The 23,498-nt window shown below is 39.5% G+C and overlaps 1 long non-coding RNA gene across 1 annotated transcript in view; it reads right to left on the reverse strand.

Annotated features, from left to right (window-relative positions):
* Window positions 1–10,064: 10,064 nt before the first annotated feature.
* Window positions 10,065–23,498, reverse strand: part of LOC139797494 (uncharacterized) — a 219,065-nt gene continuing 205,631 nt past the window's right edge. Inside the window, exons 3-4 of the long non-coding RNA XR_011726494.1 lie at window positions 20,280–20,380; window positions 10,065–10,600 (exon numbers count right to left, since the gene is read on the reverse strand). This is a non-coding gene — a long non-coding RNA (uncharacterized lncRNA). The remainder of the gene's footprint in view (window positions 10,601–20,279; window positions 20,381–23,498) is intronic.

Here is a 23,498-nt window from a genome sequence, read left to right on the forward strand (position 1 = left end):
TTTTTTTAAGTCTCCTATTCTCATAGATTCCTTGGATCATGGCTTCAGCTGCCTGCATCAGTTCCATGGTTTGGCTGCCAAGGATCCTTGGTTATTTCTCTACAGTGACTGCATCTGAATTTTGGTGCTTTAATTAGCCAAAGTGGGGACCCCACCACTGTGGGCAGCTCCCCCACTGCCCCCGTTCTCAGGTTTACTTCAAACAGCTGTGACTCACACAGCTGAAAAACACACACAGGGGCACACACAGCACTGCAGACACAGAAATTATATTCTTTTATGTCCCTTAGGTGCATCGCAGTCCCTCCTAATCTCTTTAGTGGGTTTTGGGTTTTTTGGTTTGTTTTTTTTTTTTTTTTTGGTTGGTTTTTTGTTTGTTTGTTTGTTTGTTTCCACTGTGAGTTTCAGCTTTAAAAAAAAAATAAAAAATATCAAGCTCTTTTCATTTTTCTCCTGTTAATTCTCTCTGTACTGTCTCCTAATCTTCATATTTTATAAAGAAAGCTTTAGCTGACTCCTCTCTGGAAGTGTTCTAGGCCAGGCTGGATGGGGCCATGAGCAACCTGATCTAGTGGAAGGTGTCCATGCCCATTGCAGAAGCACTGGAACTAGATGATCTTTAAGGTCCCTTCCAGCCCGAGCCATTCTATGATTCTGTATCTTGATTATAGAGATCTTAATGGTAACTGCCATGAAAATTAACAGAAAATTACCTGCTTTCTTCGGTTCTGTCCCCTTCTTAATTGGGTTGTTGGTTTTCTAAAGAGCTATAGTCCAGAGAGAGAATATTTCAGTTGTGTTATTAACACCAATAATAATGAATAATAGTAGTGCTTCTGACAAGGGCCTGTGAAACTAGGATATTCTGCCTGATTCCAATCTCCAATTGGACATACTCAGCTCTGTAAAAAAACAGAGCCCTTTTAGGAAATCTGGTCACACAATGCATTGCAGGCTTGGTGCCAGAGCTCCTTGCAAATGCCACTTGGGAAAAAAAAAACATATTCCAGTGCTACACAAACAAAGTGCAACTTGTCAAATCATCTCAAGAAAAACATCCAGGAATTATTGCACAGTTAAGCTTGTGTTTTCTTGCCTGGCAAATTCTCCTTAGCCATTCATAAAAAGGGAACTCAAATGCTGGTTTTGTAAACTGTTAGACAGGAAAAGAAAAATAAAGCTAGGGACAGCTTAATTGACTATATAGTTTTACCTGAAGGGCACTTCTTTCAAAGTATTATTTATATCACAGCACTGTTAAGGAAGATCAAGCCAGACTCTTCTGTCCTTGAGGGTTGAACTTTCAGGAGAATTTACCATGGGTCTACCTTTGTTTCCATGGAGTCTGCCCCTGTGCTATCTTGTCTTACATTTAAGTAGTAAGATAATTGTCAGAAGAGCCCTGTTTCTGTTTGTATAGCATGCAGCACAATAAGGTCTAGATAAATCCTTTAGACTCCTGTTTCTGTGGCAGTAAGGTTGTCTGTTTGCTAATTGACTTTTGGCCTAATAAATCCTACAGCTGGGAAGCACTGTGCTACTTAGTACATTGATAATAACTATTATGAAAACAGTAGAAAACATACACCCATTGAGACTGAAAGATCTTTGAACCAGGACCTGTTCCTTAGTAGATGCACACAAAAGGATTCTGGATTATGGCAAGAGCACTTACGACTTTAGCAAAAATAACACTTCCAGGGTTATCTGGGTCTAAGAAAGTTGCAAATTTAGAAGGACAACTTCTATATGGACTTCTAGATGTCACATTTTAAAGGGAAAAGAACCACCTGTGTGCAGTTCATGCTACTAAATTTAAATGGAAATGAACCAAAGCGGTGCAGCTGCATTTGAAGCCAGAATCATATATTACTACTGTATTTTTTGTTCTGGTTCTGTTATAAGGGAAAGTGTATCTTGGAGCCATGCAGAGAACAGCAAATTTACTATAACTGCCACGGACAAGTGGGCATGAAAAATGATCAGTTCCTAAAAGCTTTTAAAGCAGCAATGTTTGTCCTTCTTGGCTTTATGAAGGTCATAAGTCTCTCTGGTATGATCCAAGAAATGCTATAACAAGGTTCACTTAAATGCAGCTGTGTCCTGAATCTGTGCTCAGAGAGACACAATTCCTTTACAGAAATAGCCACTCAACTTTTATCTGCAGGAGACAATATTCTGCAGTGGACTTGTTCAGAGCTGCTGCCAACTCCAGACCACAGTCCAGTGACAGAATGATATATGGGACTTTTCCTGCCAGGAAAGCACTGTCCAAAACTAACAACCTATTCATTTACTATTTACTTGGCTCAGACATCTCTTTACTGTGGCTTCACTAGCTATACAGAGTGCATACACAGACAGACACACAGAAATATGCATCCATATATATACTGACAGATTTTAGCAGGGCATGCTACAGTCTGGCCCAAGCTAGGGAATAAGCAAGGTTTTGCCACTCCTAACACAAAGAAATTACCATTTTCCTTCAGGGAATCCAGATACTGCTGGTCTTTCCCTGCCATAGCGAAATTTTGTGCCAGTGGTGATTTAGCTGTGCTGGACACGACATAAGGAAAAGGAAGAAACTGAGACTACATCCAGACACAGGTGCATGGCTTGAGGAACTGACAACTCTCTAGATACCCACAAATACCTGTGCATCTCTCTACATTCAGAGATGTACCACTAGGTTTATGCAACTGAGAGGAGTGACTTTCCCTGAAGGGTTCTTTGTGTCCTTTGTAACAGCCTTTTAAATGGTGAGTAGCAGTAGGAAAGACACCTTGAATAGTAAGTGATAATCCTTTTCAGTGCCACTAGACTGTGGAGCCTCTCCTTTCAACCTTGTTATTCCACTGGCAATAACTGTTATCAAGTATTTTCCAAATGTTGGAAAAGTTACCAGCAAGAGTAGCATCAACATGAGCATCAGAATCCTCATGGTTATAGAACTGCTATTATTTTGCCTCAAGATACATTTGGAAACAAAAAAATTTATCCCCCTTTCAGGAGAGACCTCATCTTGCTCTCTGCTCTGCTGCTTGTTCCTGATAAAACTGGTTTCCTTCCTCATGGATGTTTCTCTGACCTCTTCTTCAAAATTCTCAAAGACAGAAAATTCACAACCTCTCTAAACAATCTGTTCCAGGGTGTTGTCAGTGTCAGTGTTCCTTAGCTTATTATACTTATTCTTAAAACATGTGTTACTGTCAAAGCAAGGTAAAATTCAGAAAGCAACTTTATCCAGCTGAGTTCTTGAGCTCAGAATATGCAAATATGTACATGATATGAGAAAAATATAGAGAAAAATGAAAACAAGTAGGAACTTCTGCAATACCTCATTTACCTAGCTTTTCCATAGAACTTTTCCCTCAAGAGATTTCCAAGGACATTATAAAGGACATCTATCTTAAACCTCCTTTTTAATAGATGGGGCAAGAGGGGTAATTATCAGAATAATTTGCACAAGTCCTTTATCACTTCACTGGAAGTGAGGAAAAATGGGGCACAAACATTTGTTTAAATACCATCTGGTTTTGTACTTCCTTCTTTTGTGGCAGTTTGGAAAATACTGCCCCAAATGACTAAGGAAAGGTGAATTTCAGTCATTCGTGGTAAAGAGTCTGATCCAAAGAACATGGATGTCAAAATATACCTTTCCATCAACTTTAATGGGGGTCAGATGAGAACCAGAAGCCTTAAAATGAGTATTTATAGTGCTGTTAGAATCCTGAAATAAAAACCTGTTTATTCAATCATGAATAATGATATGAGCTCAGCCTTTCAAAATAATATGAAAAATTACTCTTTCTATCATCCACCATATTTATGGCTAATGCTTAAGTCAAGTTATGAAGTTGCAAAGTACATTATATAGTCCCAAACTGAAGTTTGACAATTAACCTTTCAAAGGAGCTCTGTAACAAGAAAGCTCAGAGAAATGTGATGTGAGCAATTTATTATGAGTTCCTCAATTTGGATAGCATGGGATTAAAAAAAAAAAATCCAGGTTAACTCAATAATGCCAAAGGAGCAACTGTTGTTTCACATTTTGCCTATGCTTTAAAGGTACAGTGATTCCTTATCATCACACACTTGCTGCAAGAAGAGATGAATTCATAATAATCTGTCATTTTTAGAATGAGATATAAAACAAACCATCAGCATGCTGTCTCTCGGAAGACAAATTATTTCAATTTTAGACTTAGGGAAAGTGGGATAGTGAGGATATTGCATCAGTTCAAGAAACTAGTCTCACTTCTTTGTATTCCACAACCATACTTGGAGACATGAATTCAGCCTAGGAGTTCCAGGTAGAATAGAGTGTATAAACATAAATTGTTCACTAATAATGAAGATAAATTTTAAGGTCTTCCAAAAGTCCCATGTCTGATCATTTTCTGTTATGTATAACCCTCAGTTTCCCTCATAAGAGCTCACAACCCCAACTGTAGGGACTTTTTTCATGTTCTATGTTTGAGGAAGATTTCAGGGCAGCACTTACCTGAGCTTAAGTTTTTCTGCAGTGTTTTTCGTATTTATAGAGGAATGGAAGCAACAATCACAGGAAGCCTGCTGGAACCATTCCCAAAATTCCTGTTCCTGAATTCCAGATTTCACCTCTCCCTCCTTCTTAATTTTCTGTAAGTATGAAGAGATATTAGGATGCAGTGAACCAAGGGCACATCCCAGCATGCACCTCAGGGAAGAGCTGTTCCATGGGCTGGGTTACAGAACAGCTGAACTCTTTTTTATGTTCATTCTTCGATCCATGCTCACAAAACGAAGTGCACAACTGCAGTGGCCACTGTGAGGTTAAAAGACATGATTTAAGAAGAAAAGTAATGTCCTCTAGACCAGGCTGGAAAACAAACTCAAACCATCAAAAGGCCCATAGATGTTACAACCCAGCTTTTTCCTCCTCATCGTTTATTTTTTCCTTTTTATTTTTCCTTTAAAAAAAAAAACAAACCACGCTCTATATCAAAGCTATAAAGTCTCAGTTGGATCCCAAAGCCAAATCCAAAACACAATAACAGTCACAGTTAGCTTGGGGGAAGTGTGAGAAACAAGAACAAAATCACACTTTCTGACGAGTATGGATTCACAAATCAATGGAGACAGGGAAGAAAGCAGCACCAGGCTCACTTTGGAAGTCTGTGCTGTGGTTTGACAGCAGGGAGGCTGGCCCATCATTTAGCCATTCCTTCAGCTACAGCAAATTCTGAAGGATGGCAGAATGACTGGGTATGCAAAATGCCACTACAGATACGTTTCACAAAAGAACCTGCACAAAACAACACAAGTTGCTATCAACAAGTTGGTAATATGAAGGGATTCTTGGCAGCTCTGAATAAGGAAGTCTAGGGCAGGATTTCAGAGTGTCTTCCCCAGCACGTAGACACTTACAAAAGCATAAGCAACAAAAATTGCTTTAGCAAGCCCAACAACAGAGGCACAGCTGAGGTCTGAAGAAAGGATGAAAAAATATGCACTGTAAAACTGTTGCCCCCTCAATAGCTCTTCTGAGCATGTTTGCAAGGAAGTTCAAAGCCCTTGGTTCCAGTGAGTCTCTTGTTGACCTGACAAAGCTTTTTATGTGCAGACTTAATAAGGACAGGACACCATGCCAGAATCACAGTCCTCAAGTTTGTTGGTAAAACCTCCTTTTGACACTGAATGCAACAAGAGCTTTGCCAGTCCTTTCCACAGATCTCAGCCTGTGCACATGAAGCAAAGGTGGCAAACGAGCCCTTCTTTTGCCTCAGATGAGCAAGACAAACCAAATTTACAGATGTGAATAAACCTCATTCTTGCCACATAATTATCCTCAGGTGTAAGGAAAGCAGACTCAGGCAGATTTGCCTCTACAGAGAGAAAAGAAATCTGTGTTTTTTTGGCTTCCTTAATATATTCCTAGTATTGATGCATGGAGTGACAGTGAAGCTACCATTCTACAAATTCTACGAACATGGACTAAAACTAAGATACTTCTATGCATTCTCTTAAGAGAAGAAAAATATAATATTATTTAAAATAATCTGCAATTACACATTTGAAGGTTTTTAGGAGAATATGAAGACTAGGTTTAAGATTGCTGGACCCTTTTAGGTTACTCATCTAGTTTACCATCACAATTTCTGAACACTTGTTCAGAGCCATGATCTCAAATCTCATTGAATTTCAAGAAGCATTTGGGTGCCTCACACTTATCAAATGTTTGTAAAAGTACAAACCAAAAAGAATTGAAGAGGTAATTTATCTTAACTCAGATCAGTCCATGCACACTAACACCCCGATTTTATCACTGTCAAAATACCTAAAGTTTGAGGAGTAACTGAGGCAAACAGCAAATGTCAGAGGTAGGAAATACTTTAACATGAAACAAAATTCTCTTCTGAACTATGAAGCATACTTAAAAGAGAACTGTGAAAACCTCTTAAATCAATCTTATAATTTTTGACATGCTCAGGTGTTGATATAAAGATGTCAGTAGCCTAGGCACTGCTTCATTTTCCCTAAACACAGGAGCAATACATTTAATGATCTATACAATGTACTTTAAATACCTCAGAGTTGAACAAATTTGCAATTACAACAACAGAAATAATGAAGAAGGAAAAAAAAAAGATTGCGATGCTCTCTCTTGTGACCAGGGAAGCTGGGCAATAAACAGCAATTTACTCTTGTAAAAGAAGGTAACCAAATATGCACCTAATTTATAGCTGTCACAAGCCAATGTGACAATGGATGCTCATTCTTGCATACTTGCACATACTGAGTATTGCTGAAGAAGCTAGGAAGTTAAGAAAAAGAAAAACATAAAGAAAAAGTAAAATAAATAGTTGGTTTCCACATAGCATCCTCTTTCCTGCTGTTGAGATAAACGAGAACCAGTCCTGCAGTTCAGATTTTTGAGATCTCTGCAGTCATTTCTGAAGCAGTTGCTTGCAGGCAAAAGGGCCCATTGTGCAACCTTGCGAAGAATTATCTTGGTAGGGGAATAAAGAGAAAAACTAACACAAGAAAAATGTGGATTGGTTTGCTTTAGAATTCACACAGCAGTTTACAGCAGCAGAAAGCCAAATGCTTAGAATTTAAGACACCAACACTGTACCTGATTAGATGAAAATTTCATGTTGGATAAGTGATCAAGTGAGGCAACTTTATTTCTTCTTTCTAGACACTGCAGTGAGAGATGATTGGTGCCCTCAGTGCAAGCTGCCACCAAAAATCAAGACATTAAGAAAATTTACCCTGGTGCTTGAGCTAGTTCCTTGGAACAGGATCTTCTAGAACAGTTGCAATGGTAACCACCTTGGAGATGATGAGCAGGCTGGGTTCTGATTGCAGTGCATATTGGAATTACATTACTTTAAGCTTGTTAAGAATCTCTGTTTTCTTGCTGTAAAATCCTCTTCTTTTCCTATCCTCCCCTCCCACCCAGCAGTTTGGTACCCACCTGAAGACAAAGCTTTACTGCCAGAGAAGATCCCCAACTTCCAGCAGAGATCCCTGAAACCAAGTGTTAGCACTGTTTGTTAGAAATTTATTAATCTTACCCATTTCTAAAGAGTTTTGAGTCACAGAATATCCACAAGCCGTGTAAAATTTGCCTCCTGAAAAGGTTTAATGGATATCAAAGCTATCTGCTTTGGGGTTTTATACATATAATCAGTGAACATGGGGAGACATTTAACCCTCACACTTGTTTCAGTTGTTCAGAAAATCTTTCATCTCTTAGATATATTCTAAATGCTTTTGTCATTAACAAATGATTGGAGTAGAATCTTTGGCTCATGCCTGTCACCTGTTCCTTGCCACACTTTTTTGCTTTGATGATAAATATATGTTAGCACCCAAACGCATGCAAAGCTATTTTGACATTTCAAATACTGTTGCTCATTTTACCTACATGAATCCATTAACTGAGTGTGAAAACTATTCATTTCTTGCCTCCTTCACTATATTCTTTCTCACATACATTATATACCATATTGCTGGAACGTGGGTAATTTGAAAGGATACAGCAGGATAAACTCCAGAATGCCCTGGAGACAAGACATCCTACATCCTACATGCTGAGCTATTGGCAGTATTCACAGCTGAAACCCTCTGGCTACCTAGCATTTAGTAGCTCTTTTAGCTTCCCACAGTCATTCCTTCATTTTTCCTCACAACGCTCCCTGCGAGGTAAGTCATGTTCCTCAGTTAAAAAAGGAAATTACTAAGCTGTTCAGACAGAGTACTTTTGAAAAGGGATCCATATTGTCTTAAAACAAATCTAGTCTTATAAATGCTGTTGAGCTGTTTGGAGGAAGTTTCAGACCTTTGTGCCTCTGAAGGTCAGAAGCCATCATCTAATTTCTATTATACATGTATCCATAGCTAGTTTATGCCCATTTTTAATAATATTAACATGGCCTAATTTTCCCCTGCCTTTGTGTCTTCTGGGTCTTCACCTTTTTTTTTTTTTTTTTTCTCTAAAATGAATAATCTAAGTGTAATTCTGTGTGAAGTGTAATTCTTCTGTGAAGGATTAGCCACTTCCTCTTCCTCAGGTCCCTAGTGTCAGGGAATTGAATACTTCTATCCATGCTGCCTTTAGTAGCTATGCTTGAATTTGCAGAGCCAATGCATGAAGCCAGCTGCACCCACACTGCTGGTCAGGATGAAGTCAGTAAGCAGAGTTGTCCTCTGACTGTTGGGATGCTGCAGATTGGAGCCACAGTGTGTGCAGTGTGGCTAACAGGGAATGGAGTGTGAGACAGTCTGGAAGAGGAACTGAATAATCAGCTTGAGTTACTGGCAGAAACCTGTGGCAAAACAAACCAACACCCTTTCTATGACACCAGGCCCTAAATACACAAGCTATTTTCTAAGTTTTATAACCCGCAAGTTAGACTAATGATGTTAATTGTTTATAATTAAATTACAAAATTTTTTTTTTTTTTTTTGCATGAAGGTGTGACAAGAGGTGGTCTCTCTATGTTAAAACCAAATAAAACTTTTAGTTGTGTCCAGCAATAGTTAAAAAAAAAATTAATAAACGCTAGATAAGCTATATCTCAGTAAAATAGACCCTGCTTTACATATACCTAGATTAGCCTCTTCTTTGGGGAATGATAGTGTGAAATTTAGTGTGATCCCATTCAGACCTCAACCCTGCAGACAGTATGTGCATGACCTTGGGTAACTCACCCACACATAAAACCTCACAAGGATTTACTTACCCAATTTTCAAAAAAGCCTGGGGAACCTAACTCTCTGGGAGGATCTGAGCCAAAACTAAAAGGTGTCTAAATTCTCCTCGAGTTACAAGCAAGGGAAACTTATTCTACCATTTTCTTTTGCTTTCCTATCTTCTTATATCCCAAAATCTGTAGGACCATGAATTTCTGCTCCTGTATGTGGATGGAGTCTCACAGGAGGGGCAAACCTGATCTGCTTCCTTGGGCCTGCAGATATTGCTTGAGTAAAATTATTATTGCTATTGTTTTACTGAAGAATATGAGACTGGGTTTCTATGCCTTATGTACAATGGATTCTGACAGCACATCTTTCTCTGCTCTAATGGATAGTTTAGAAATGCCTATTCTTCACCAGTTCTTCTCTACCCTGGTTTCTTAAGACACAGAAATTTCCTGTATCATCTGTCATTTATGTCCCTGTCCACCTTGTTACCTTTTGGTCATTTCCTACTTCCCATTTTCAACCAAATTTGTGATAGATTTGAAGGTCCAATGTTCCTACAAGTTCAAGTTTAATTATGAAGTAAATATATGAGATTAAAAAAATACATATCTACCTTCTTTCAGGAACTAATTGATTTTTACCATGAGCAATATGTCCATCAAACAGAGACCAGGTTCCCCATCCTAGTCAGGATAAATAATCTGCAAAAAAATGGGACTCAGCCCCAGGTACCTTGCAATGTAAATGAAACCAAACACACCTCTATGGTATTGGATTGTCTCAATTCTATTTTTTTAGTTGGAAGCAGAACTTTCATATTTTCCTGTATGAGAACAAACTGAGTGAAACAAGCTGAAATTCTATGAAGAGGTCTGCAAAAAACCCCTAACATTATGAAATTCAGAGGTTTCGAAACAAAAGAAAACCAGAGTAAACTAGGTGAGGAAAACATTTATCTAGTCCAGTCTAATCTTGCAGGAAAGAAAAAGTCCAAAAAGCATTAATTAATCCCCAAAATACAGCACTGAAATTTGAACCTATAAAGTGTCTTCAACAAGTTTGGAGAGCAACATGTTGACAAAGAAAATAGGTGGTTTTAGCTTGAGCTGCTAGATCACCCACAGGACAGCAATACAAACAGCTTGGCTAATATAACAAAAAAATAAGCAAGTGGTTCAGATTGTAGGAGAAGTAGGAGGGGGAAAAGAGAACACTAACGTAATGAAGAAGGACAGAAAATGAATATCAGATTGAGAAGAAACATGTTTGTGGAATAGTTGTGTCAAGAGAGATACCTGCATAGTTCATCTAAATGACAACATGAATGTTCTCTCCTCAGGCTCTGTTTCTTTCTCTGTCTTGTATATTTATTTTTTCTGTTGTTCTTGCTTACAGCAAGTTGCTGGAAGGGAAACAGAGTGAACCAATGATTACTATCTCACCAGTCTTTTAAGTCTGCAGACTTCTCCCCTCTCCAGAGGCAACCTCGAAAGAAAGAAATAATCAGTTTAGGGAGTGTAGGTGAAGGAAAAAACGCAGCAGAGGGATGAATGTGTGTGGTTTTCATTCAACTCTTGTTAATAGATAGTTTAAAGGGTGAAAGGTGTTATCTACAGGCTGCAGTTAAGTTGTGTGCTTCAGGTATTCCCAGTTGATAGTTGGTTTTTGCCATTTCTCATTGACCTGTCAACTGTCTAAGGAATCAGGTATCTTATTTCAGCTCCACCAAGTGTACTCTGATGCTTTTTTCAGTCAGAGCTGTGACAACAGGGAGTGCAATTGAGGGAAAAGGGTGCAGGAAATCTTTCAGTGCTTCCATTCAAGAGGAAAGCATGTAGAAATATGGAAATGCTGAGATCCACCCGTGAGATGGTAAAGCCTCTGAGAACTGGAAGAAGCATAAAAGATATGTCAGGAAATAAAATCTGTGCATCAAATATTAAATGTCTTTACAGTGCCCTAGCCTAAGCAGTTTCAGAAGACAATGCTCAGAGCAGTATTTTGGTGTTTTTAAAACTACAGATTCACAATCATTTCAATGAATCATTACAGAGCTGAGGGCATGGCTGAAGGGAGTCTTACTTTCAGAATCATAGCATAAGGAAACCTGTACTGGAAGGGACTTCTGGAGGTCTCTAGTCCAGCCTCCTACCCTCAGCAAAATTGTCTTCCAAATTATGGTTGTTGTAACTGGTTTATACTGCATATGTAGCTCAAGCAGAACAATTGCAGGCTGCAGAACTTGCAAGGGTTAGGAAACACTGTGATGTGCATTAGAGTTCACACCTACACTGCACTTGATGGTACCTGCATACAGCACATGCTGATGGTTCCTGTCTGTTCTTCAAAGAAAATCAAAGTGAGTTTTTAAGGTTTTGTTTCATCTTGCCAAGGCTGATCACACTGGTATGTTCAGAATGTAGGCTCTTTTCTACCCTTCTGCTGTCAGACAGAGCTAAGCATAACTAAGGTAGGGATCCACAACAGTAGCACTGGTAGACTTATGAGGAGGATCTTCCTCCTGCTGTCAATCACACTGGAAGACACTTGAGGCAATGAGACAGTTGACCCTAAAAGAAGTTCAGCAGTGATCCAAGATGTTGCAGAAACATGGGATTCCTTAATGTTTTTTCAAATACTCTATAATCAATCTGCATACTCACAGCCTGGAACCTGCAAACACATATAATTCCAAGAAAATCCATCTTTGAGTTACAGCATATTTTTTTTTTATAAAGAAGCCAAGATTCAGATTATAAAATCAGAGACAAACCCTGGGATATCCAAAAAGTTCTGAATTCTGACTGAACATTATTATCACTTAAATAGAAAGAGTAGACTGACTGCTTTTGAAAATTTCTTCCCCAAAGCCTACCAAAGTGTTTAATCAACCCCTGAAGTCCAATGCAAGTTAACATTCCAATAAATATATTGTACTGTGCAATTTTAAATGACTCACAGCATAAAATTCAATATTCCTGTATAGTTTTATCAACTTTCTCCTTAGAAACATTTTCTCACTTTCAACTCATTTCTAAATATTCGCCCCCAAGTTCTAACTATTTTTGGTGCCTGTGAACAAGAGGCATTTGAAAAGCCTCAACAGGATTTCCTGGTAGGCATTAAGTACTATCACAAAAACAAGCTGCCCACTGTGCTGAAAAAGGTAGAGATCAAAACAAACACTTTCCTTTCAACATGACACAATCAAAAGAGGCAAAATGCTAAGCAAGAGGGACAACATAAAATTATAAAATTTATCCATACTTGGAAATTCTTTACAGCCTCTCTGCTTAGTTTTAGGTAGCTCATGAGCTCATGGAAGTCTTGCCTAGTAACGTGAGAAGGTAAGGAGAAGTTTTATAAATATTTCTCCTAGATTGTTGCTTGATTTTAACTTATTATTCCTATATTTGCTCTTTTTTTTTTTTTTTCTTTTTCTGCATTGATTCAAAATGTCTTCCTTGCATTCCTGCTGGGAAGTAGTACCCATACATTGGCAAGATTACATTCACAACATGGAAGTGAAAAAAGAAGCAGGTCAATGTATAAATCAGCTTAGGCATATTGGTGAGTGGTAAAAAGGAAATACTCTTTAAAACTGAAATTGCAAGCTCACCTGCTGCTGCATGCTAGCCTCAAGCTTTAATGGTGACAACTACACAACTGCAGCAGCAGCAATGTGCTGCAAAGGTCTCTGCCTGTGGGTCAGGCACAGCTGAAATGATAAAGCCAGGGCAAACTGTAATGCATGTGAGATTTTTTTCTCTATCGGTCAGTTTCATTTGCAGTGGTGCCTTTTCAAGGCAAGACTGGACATGGACAGACCAGCAAAACCAGTACATCAAACCACATATATTTAGGCAGTGCCACGTTGACTCAGATTTCTAGCCCAGCATCCCTTCACTGACAGTAACAACTGAATTTACCTCCAGAGCTGGTCAGTGGACACCTTGTGGCCAAGAAGGCCAATGGCATCCTGGGGTGCATTAGAAAGGGTGTGGTTAGTAGGTCAAGAGAGGTTCTCCTCCCCCTCTATTCTGCATTGGTGAGGCCTCACCTGGAGTATTGTGTCCAGTTCTGGGCCCCTCAGTTCAAGAAGGACAGGGAAGTGCTTGAAAGAGTCCAGCGCAGAGCTACTAAGATGATTAAGGGAGTGGAACATCTCCTTATGAGGAAAGGCTGAGGGAGCTGGGTCTCTTTAGTTTGGAGAAAAGGAGACTGAGGGGTGACCTCAACAATGTTTTCAAATATGTAAGGGGTGAGTGTCAGGGAGATGGAGTTAGGCTTTTCTCAGTGGTGACCAGTGATAGGACAAGGGGTAATGGGTGTAAATTGGAGCATAGGAGGTTCAAGTTGAATATCAGAAAAAATTTTTTTACTGTAAGGGTGACGGAGCCCTGGAACAGGCTGCCCAGGGGGGTTGTGGAGTCTCCTTCACTGGAGACATTCAAAACCCGCCTGGACACGTTCCTAAGCAATGTACTCTAGGTGGCCCTGCTCTGGCAGGGGGGGTTGGACTAGATGATCTTTCGAGGTCCCTTCCAACCCCTAGGATTCTATGATTCTATGATTCTATGAATTACCAGGCCAGCTAAGACTTGATAGGCCCCCTTCAATTCTCAGGAAAGGCAGGGTAAGCTCTGTGGCACATATGCTGTGAGCTGCTACTCTGCATGGGAGACCGTGGACTGTGAGAGAGGGAAAGCAACTAAACTCAGATGGCCCCAAGAAAATTAGATGATGCTGTAGGCCTAGAAACATATGACTGCAAGATAACCCTTCCTGACGTGTATTTCCAAGGAAATAGTGGAACTGGGAAAGGTTCGTAGAAGAGCAGCAATGCTTAACAAATGTACAGAAATTCCTGTGAGTGAGGAAACAGAGGGACCGTGGGGAGTGTGGATGGGGAGTGATTGTTCATCTCTTCGCAAGTACAAGGACTGGGGAATGCAGTGTGAAGCTCCTAGTTGCCAAGTTCAAAATGAACAGGGGAAAAAAAACAGGGGTTATATGCCCCATAGGGTGTGGGAGATGTGCAGAGCATGTAGCTAAAAGGTGTTGTAGGTGTTAGTAGCTTATATGCATTTGAGAGCAGAGTGATTAAGTTCCTAAGAGAGAATCTGCTGACGATTATTATTGCCATGGCATTTTGGAGGGGGAATTTTGATGTATGCCTGAGCCATTCTTAATCTCCTCTAGACATTTGCTTGTGACCACAGTTAAGTCAAGGCTAGAAAGTATTTTTATTTATTTTTTTTAATCTGACCCACTGCATCTTTTCTTAGATTCAGGCAGGGTGGTCCTAACCAAGGCAGCTTCAATGCACTTGTATCCAGCTTCCCTGTGAGAAAATGCCAGCAGGGCTGTACTGACCATCACATACCCCTGCACTGGGAAAATCTGACAAATACTGAGATCTAATCCTCTTCCTCCACCCCAGTGAGTCCATCCTAGTGTGAATCTGGTGAGGTTTCCTCATTACCGGCAAAGAAAGTTCAGATATTTCTTGCTGTCATGCTCTCAAGCTGGCATGTAATCTCTCTGCTACCTTTCAAATGACTTTTTAAAACATGATTTTCTAACCCTTGTTTCAGACCCAGACACTTGGTAAACGGGAACATCAGAGCTGGAGTTTGAAGCTGCAAATGGATTGGGAAGCATGGCTCTTACTGTGATTTCTGGAGAATTTTTTTTGTTTGGTTTTTTTTTGTCTGCGTTCTGGTTGTTTTGGGGTTTTTTTGTCTGTATTCTGGTTGGGTTTTTTTCAGGTTATTGACAGCAAACAATGTCTGTAATAATACATTTGATTTGATTTTCAAGCTGTTAGAAACCCAGCGCAAGCATAGAAGGTTTTGTCAGTGCTGAGGGATTTTTTCACCTGAGAGACTACAGTAGCTCTGTCTTTTCTTCTGCACTTCCTTGAACAATACTGAAAAATGTGGAGCAAAGGCAAACAAAAACAAAACCAGAAGTCTCCAAAGCTTGACCATACAGGGTATGATGAGCAATTAGATCATCACTTTAGACTGACCAATGGCATTATCTGTTCTGAGGGTGAAACAAACTGAGGTATCTGAAACAAAGGTGAGGCTCTCTGTTGTTTTTTGCTGAACACTTCCTTATCTAACACTCACAGAGAATTCATCTGGAAGAGAAAGTATTAAATCATCACTCATAATAAAACAGGGCTTAGAGAAAATTAAATAAAGATATAAACCCAGGAGCTTCAGACCCTCATAGTTAGCTATACCTCAGTAACATAAATAAAGTGATGATCTCACAGGCATTACTCAAAGAGATATACTGTACCTTTGATAACTGAATAAATGGAAGATATTTCATAAATGATGTCAGATGTGCTGCACAAGAGGGCAAAGGCAATGGGAAATCCTGCCTTTTGCTGAACATTTCTGAACATCTCAGTCAGAGCTGAACTCTCGTCAGGGCTTGCTAAGCACCAAATGCTGCTATTAGGATGCTGCAGTCATCACTACATAAACACTTCCTAAATGGTATGGTTAAAGACAGACAGTAGTGAAAGCACCTCAGTTATTAGTGATAGAAGTCTAAAATAGATAACAAGGAGCATGCCTCATAAAGCCATGTGGATATATGTCAAAGCAGAAATAAAAATTAAAGCAGTGTCCTGTGACTGAAGACACGTGGCTTCAGGTCCTGGTGCTTCCACACCAGGAAGCTTTTTCCCTGACTCTGGACAAGAGGTCTTGTCACTGTTTCTCTTTCCTTAGGTTTGGAGAATCCAAGCCCAGGGGAGACACAAGTCATTTTTCAGGAGCCCAGGAATGGCTGGTCTGCACTAGCATGTGCTCCCTTCACCTCTCCATGACTCAGTTTACCATCACTGAAAAGGACTGTTGTTTCCTTCTTCTGAAAAGAGTTGTTTCCCCTTGCCTTATGGCTTGTAAAGAATCTTGAGAATTTTGAAAATAGCAGCTGCAGCAATGTGAAACTCTCACAGTCCATAATACTTGCTGTTCATCAGTGAATTGGATTTCCTAGCAAGCCTTGGATTTGGTGAGATGCCTCATTTGAACACATTTGGGCCCATATTTTTTTTGATGGAAGACTTGTTTTCTGAGCCATCAAAGACTGAACATAAGGTGCAGTGCTAAGAAAGGCTGAAGATTAAGTGGTGGAGTCTTTTGTTTGAAATGCAAGACCACTAATTGCCAAGGACAACAAGCTTTTGAAAAGCCTTGACATTTTCACTGAATGCACACCTGCAGATGCTGTATTTTGCTTTCCTCATTCCATTTCAAGGAACTGTCTGCAAGAAGGGGTAAGACAAGGACCTTTTTGAGGGCTCTGACCTTCAGAGAGAAATGGAAAGAGGGAGGCTGTATCCCCATGCACCTGCAGAGGGGAAATAAAAGAAATCTGCTGAAGAGGGAACACACATAGGGGGTCCTCTGCACACTTGGAGGGAGAGGTTGAAAGAAAATCATTGTGGTGTAGATACATTTTATGAGGCAGCCAAAGAAATGGCACATTCAGGAAATCTAAAGTGTCTGTAATTTTATCTATGAACTTTATTTGCTCCTCCCACACTCATTACTGAATGGAAAGGCAAGGAAAAGGACCTGGGCATTTATCCATTTGCAGCAGGGCCAAAGATGTGACTGGTTTTGTAAAGTGCAAGTCACTACTGAACTAAACATTAGGTTTCTAGTTTAAGCCATGTGAAAATCACTAACTTTTTAAATACAGTCTTGACCCCTGAGTAGCTTCCTGAGGAGAAGACTGAAGAGACAGGAGTGTGATGGAGACTCATTCTCTTTTGTCTGATATTGCACTCAGCAGTGCAAAAGGTGCAAAATCCAACTGCTTCAACCCTAGACAGCTCCTGGACTCAAAGGGTAAATCAGACTGCTCATACCAAAAAATGGGATGCTGGACATTGTGTAAAAAGGATATCCTACACTGGGACATGACTGAATTTCAGTTCATTCAAACCTGCACTTGTATTTTTGTAGCCTTTCACTGCTCAGGGGTGTTCTAATATGCACAGAGTGCTTGGGAGCCACAGTAATTACTTGGAAAAAGAACCACTTATTAATTCAGAGACCAATCATTAATACATAATAATATAAATTTAGATGCAGTCAAACACATCAGACAAAAGCAAGGAGCACTTCCCAAAGTGGAAGAGACATGTGTGTAAGCAGGGTAAGTAACATATTGCATTTGGCTGCACTGAACTGGAAGAATAAAAAGAGCCAGGGATCAACAATCTTACCCTCCCTACTGTTACATGCCATCCAGAGGCAAATAATTCATGTGGCGATTAATAAAAAAATTGGCTTTCTAAAGAAAAGACTTATTTTTTCCCCGTTAAATTGATTTTGCTTTCACTTTCTTTTCTACTTCCTCTCCATGAATGAAGTGCCAGAGGCAGTAGAATAGGTACTTTAATACTGAAATTACCCTTAAAAGTAAGTTTAATCACACACCTCAAGGATTTCAGAAAAGAGAGTGTAAAGTATAGAGTATTTTGGCACTTGCAAGGAAACAATATCTGGAGTTAGAATGGCTGAGAACTTTTTTTGAGAACTTTCTTTTTTATTTTTGTAATTTTGTATTACTTTTTAGATAGAGTCTCCTTTCTTTGCTATAACTCTCTTTGCACGTCAGTCTAAACATCCCTCAAAACAGCTTAAGGACAGGGTAGCACTGCAGCTTTAGCCTCAGTCACAAGGCAATGCTGAGGAGTGGGGTTATAAGTTGGTTCCCAAGTGATGCCGCATTTTGCCCTGCTCTCCCCAGAGTTCATTTCTTCTCACAGGCCATTAATGGGAATGACCCAAAGTTCTGAGTCCCACTTCGATGCCCACGCTAGTCCCACACTTCTGAAACCTTGAGCATTTTATGTTCAAGACAGAGACAAGGGACAGGCAGCTCAGTTGATCTTCCAGCTTTCAAAAAGCACTCGAGAACCAAGCTGATGAATAAAATAAAAATAAAAGCAAACGAGATGATAAAAGTGTAACTCAGAGATTTGATAGCAGCAGGGAAAGAGCACTGCAGAGTACTGATTGCAAGTGATAGACAGAGGTTTCTATTTCACACTCTATCATTCTAATCTTGCAGTCCCAGTTCTACAGCATCAGGATGGATCCCTCATACAAAGGGAAATAAAAAAGAAGCAAAAGAGGAGGAATAACTACACAGCCTAGACTATGAAACACAAATGGGGGGTAGGAGGGAACTTGTTTAAATGTTCAGCAATTTGCAGCACTGAGAATGTCCATTCACAATTTGATGTTCCTAATGGTAAAGGCAAAAAGGCAAGATGAAACCAGAAAGCGGTTTTTGATGTAGTTTGTGGAAAAGATCCATCTCCAGGTATTATTGACACAGTTTAAATTCTAAGAGTACAAATGTCAAGAAACTCACGGGACTGTCAAACACTCAGGATCCCCTGATGTCTAACCCTAATCGTCTGTATCTTGTGAGGAGTCAGGACCCTTTGGTGAGGAGAATGATGACATAACAAATGACTTTGTAACTCTGCTTTTAGAAGCCTTCTTGGGAATGCACAGAATGAGAACATTTTAATTTTAGTCTATCTGCAGAGGCACTATTGAGAACACGCAAGAGCTCATCTTCCAAAAATGTCATTGAAAGCCTCACTGTGAATGGAAGCAAAATCCTATTCAAGGAGCAGGTGCCATGAAGAGCTGTTGGTGGCTTAAAAATAAAATCAAGGATGAGGGATGAGTGAAGGCCTGGATCACTGGTTTTCCATAGCACAGGGAATACAGTGAGATGTAAGTAGTATAATGCAAATCAAAGAACTGAGCCAGCAGAAGTAGGAAGAAAAGTTACACCTTAAGAAGATCTGTCCCAATCTATGCTTCTGTCTAACTATTTTTTTTTTTTAAATGAAAAATACAGAACATAACAGACATCATGGAGAGGCTTAAAGTGAAGGTATCATCATAAATCATGAGAAACAGGTGAGAAAGAACAGCTGACAGGACACTAGACAGAATACAGGGTAAATGAAGTCACTTTTAATTTGTGTTCTGATTTCTGCTTTTCATCTCCAGCAGTAAGATGTAACATTCATGTGCATATTACTCCCTAAAAACTCCCCTGAGTCTTTGTTGTTACAGTTTTAAAAAACGCATATTTAACCAGTGATAATTCATAAAATACTCATACCAGACTTAATTTCATTTCAAGACATCAACTGAACCGGAGCAGAAAATCTTAATTTTCTTAGCAAAACTTTGTACCTCATAAAGGTTTTCTCTGTTGCTATGGCAAAGGTTTTACCCAAAGGAGTTACTGTAGAACACAACAGGAAGGGGGAATTTTCAGTTCCTTTCATATCCACATTTTATTACCCCAGATATTTTTATTTAATCATATTTTCCCTTCATCCTTCTGAGAGTTTCTTTTATTCCCGAATAAGCTGCATGTCTGCATCAGCAGTATGGATGGATCCATTCTTATCCTTTTTCCCACTGTAAATCAAAATCTACTTTTAATTTTAGAATATCAGCTATTTCTCTTTGATGACATTCATGTGCTTATTCCAAATTGAAAGAGCAATAGAGCAACTACCATGGTATTTTCATACATAGAGCAAAACCTTTTAAATATGATTTCATGGAAAAAATGGACTTACATTCATCAGGTTATATAGAAACTTGCTGTTACTTTTTCCATACATCCCACTTTCAATTCACAGTGACATTTGATAGGAGACATAAAAATGTCACTAGATCAGGTTTTTTTCAATCAGCTCATCTGAGAAATTTTTACTCTTTTTGTTTCTTATTACAGTGTTCTTTACAGTGCTCTGTTCTTCACTAATTTGGGCCTACTTCAATTTGCTTATTAAATATGTAAGACCTTTGTTATGCAACCAGGAGCTGAATCATGTAAGATTACACAAAGCCCTTGTGAGATGATTTTTTTAAACATTATTAATATTAATAGCATCTGCAGCTCACGTATTTTTGTACTTTCCAAACCCAAATGTCAATACAGTGGATAAATTGTACTTGCCTTCTTTGTCTTCTTTAAAGAAAAGACGACATTCAACTTACCTAAAAGAAAAACTTCACACATTTCCAGCTAAGTTCCATTTTTCCATCCCAGAAAGTAATGGACTGTCTTGCCTGGCCATTGATACAAGAGAAAGGGTAACCTGGGGAAATAGATTATAAGCATAGAACTTTATTCTTTGTGTTGGCGTATAAAACATCACAAATCACACAGACCTTAAGTAAAAGATTTCACTAATAGATCTACAGAACCATTAAGGTTGGAAGAGACCATCAAGACCATTGAGTCCAACCATAATCCAACTACCACAGCCATATCCTGAAGCATCACATGTAGATGCTTCTTGAGTACTTCCAGGGATCATGAATCTAGCACCTGCCTGGGCAACCCATTCCAATGCCTCACCACTCTTTCAGTAAAGAAATTTTTCCTAATATCTAACCTAAACCTCCCCTGGCACAACTTAAACCCATTTCCTCTCATCCTGTCCCTAGTTACTTAGGAGAGGAGACTGACCCCAGACTCTATAATTTCCCTTCAGGTAATCGTAGAGAGCAATAAGATCTTTTCTGAGCCTTCTCTTCTTCAGGCTAAACAACCTCAGTTCCCTCAGCTGCTTCTCATATGACCAGCCCTCCAAACCCCACACCAGCCTCATAGATCTTTTCTGGACATGCTCCATGACCTCAGTGTCTTTCTTATACTGTGGTGCCCAGAGCTGAACACAGTACTCGAGCTGAGGCCTCACCAGGGCTGAGTACAGCAGTACAATCATTCCCCTCCTCCTGATGGACACACTAGTTTTGATACAGGCCAGGATGTCATTGGCCTTCTTGGCCACCTGGGCACACTCCTGGCTCATGTTCAGCTGCCATCCACCAGTACTCCCAGAGTCTTCTCTGCCAGGCTGCTTTCCAGCCACTCCTTCCCAAGCCTGTAGTGTTGCTTGGGGTTATTGCCACCAACGTGCAGAACCCAGCACCTGGTCTTATAATGCCTCATAACACTGGCTTCAGCCCATTGATCCAACCTGTACAGATTTCTCTGCAGTGACTTCCTACCCTTCCTACCCTTGAACAGATCAACACTCCCATTCAATAATGGCCTAATGAATGGCTAACTAATAGGAATTGGAATTTGAAACATTGCACAGAACTGAAGGTAAATTCAGATGCTCGGGTGGGACTTAGAGCAAACAGCATGTTGAGGAAGAACATCATTAGGCAACTGAGGGGAAAATGAGCCATCTTTCACCCCCCTTCCTGCCAGACTGAAGCATGAAACATGCTCTTGAAATGCTGGTATGTGAGATTTAAAAACAAAAAACCAACCAACCAACCAAACAAACAAAAAAACCCCAAAAACCTTAACCCTAACCTCATTCCCTTCTTTACAAACTTATCTGGAAGTGAAAGTATCACATATTTGCACTGGATACACCGAGACTTTGTAGAAGAGGCTTTACTCAAGAAATGGCTTCAATTCTCTGCTACATCAGACGTGACTCAATTTCACATCTCAGAGAAGTTCTGCAGTGCATTATTCTGACAATTACTGTGTTTGTTATCTCTGCACTTCCCCACATCCACTTCTGACTTCTCCATGATGCGTTTGCCTCCCACTTTCACAGACTACAGCAGCACTGCTGTATCTGTTGCTGGAAGGCAATGATAGCAAGCAGTGAGGCTTGGGGGCTCTTCACCAGCCTTACCTGTGCCCCTCCATAGGAGGCTGTCCTGAGGAACACATTACTGAATTACTGTATTGTGAACCAGCCTTGTTGTCCCTTTTAAAAAGGCTCCTCTATTCCCATATCCAGGATTATTAATTCATTTACCACCAGCTAAAACACAGAACCAATTGTTAAAGCATCTTCTGAAACAGACATCCTTTCTCACAGAAGGAGACACCTGTTAATTGGCATGCAAAATCCTACTCTTTCTCTCACATCCGGTTTCATGATAAATTAATACCAGCATTTTCCTCTACACAGAGACAGCATCAAGAGGGAAAGACTAAACTAGAATCTCCTTCCCATCTTAACTCTCTTAACTCTGGAAGACCATCAGGTAGAGACTGAAAGAATCTGAGTCTTATGTTTATTTCAAGTTTACTATAAAGAGAGAGAAAATCTTTATTGCTACCTCCTTCTTCAGGCACATCTTGGAATAAAGCAGCAATATTATTCTAGTCCCTGGAGGGTTACTCCAGGTTCACAAGCTGTTCCATGTGACTGCTAATAAAATCCATGAGCATTCACTTTTATATTTTTAAGACCACAGTCCAGAAAGAATGAAAGTTCACTGTGATCATGTTGGACGTATGGCACTGAAGCTGTAAAAGAATAAAAATACTTTGCAGGATTATAGAGCTAATTCATTCATACTGATACCAAGTGACAGTTTATGCATAGCTTCCACTTTGAGAAATGATGAAGCTGATTTCCTATTCAGACATCTTCTCTAACACAGGACAGGTAATTCTACCAAGTGTAATGTTTTTAATTATTAGGTGTTTTTTTTCTTTCTTTATTTCTCGATCTTCCTACATCTTTTCTATTTCTGCTACACAGCAGGGCCTGAAACAGAAAGATTTAAACTAGAAAAGATCTAAGAAAAAAATTGGTCTAAGAAAAATTATTATATGATTGGAAGTAAGACAAACTGGAGTTGTAAGGAAGGAGCTTGTTCACATTATACTTTCAGCCTCATTGCTCTGGCTGAGGACACCCTCAAAATTTGGAGGGACCGATCTAAAGTAAAACAGATTGAAAAATTGATTTATCTTAACACACACTGCCAAATGGACCTTGAAAGAAGTAATCCATTGGGACACCTCCTGATTTGAGGTGTTTTTGGCTTAGGCTTGGAGTCAGTAAACACTGAGTAGCTCTCTCCTCTGTGATGACTATAAAAACCTTACGTTTGCATATGCAAGTAAATTAATCTATGTTCTGGGAATGACTCAAAGAAAATGAAATCAATCACATTTATAAGCATCTTGTGACCTTTACACATTTCTCTGGAAGAGAAATAAAATGAAAACAACTGTACCTTGGTTTCCACAGTGTTTTTCTGGGTGTTTGATAGGAATCTGACTGGGAAATGATACTGACAGTGAGATAACAAGAAAACCCATTTATCACTGTGACAGGTGCTCCATTTTATATGAGTTTAAATTACCAGTGATGGAGTAGGGTTGTCTTTCTCTCATCTCAACCTCATAACCAATGTTTAGACACAACTAAAGTTTCCATTTCA

The sequence above is a fragment of the Heliangelus exortis genome, chromosome 6 (genome assembly GCF_036169615.1).
Source record: "Heliangelus exortis chromosome 6, bHelExo1.hap1, whole genome shotgun sequence".
NCBI classification, from domain to species: Eukaryota; Metazoa; Chordata; class Aves; order Apodiformes; family Trochilidae; genus Heliangelus; species Heliangelus exortis.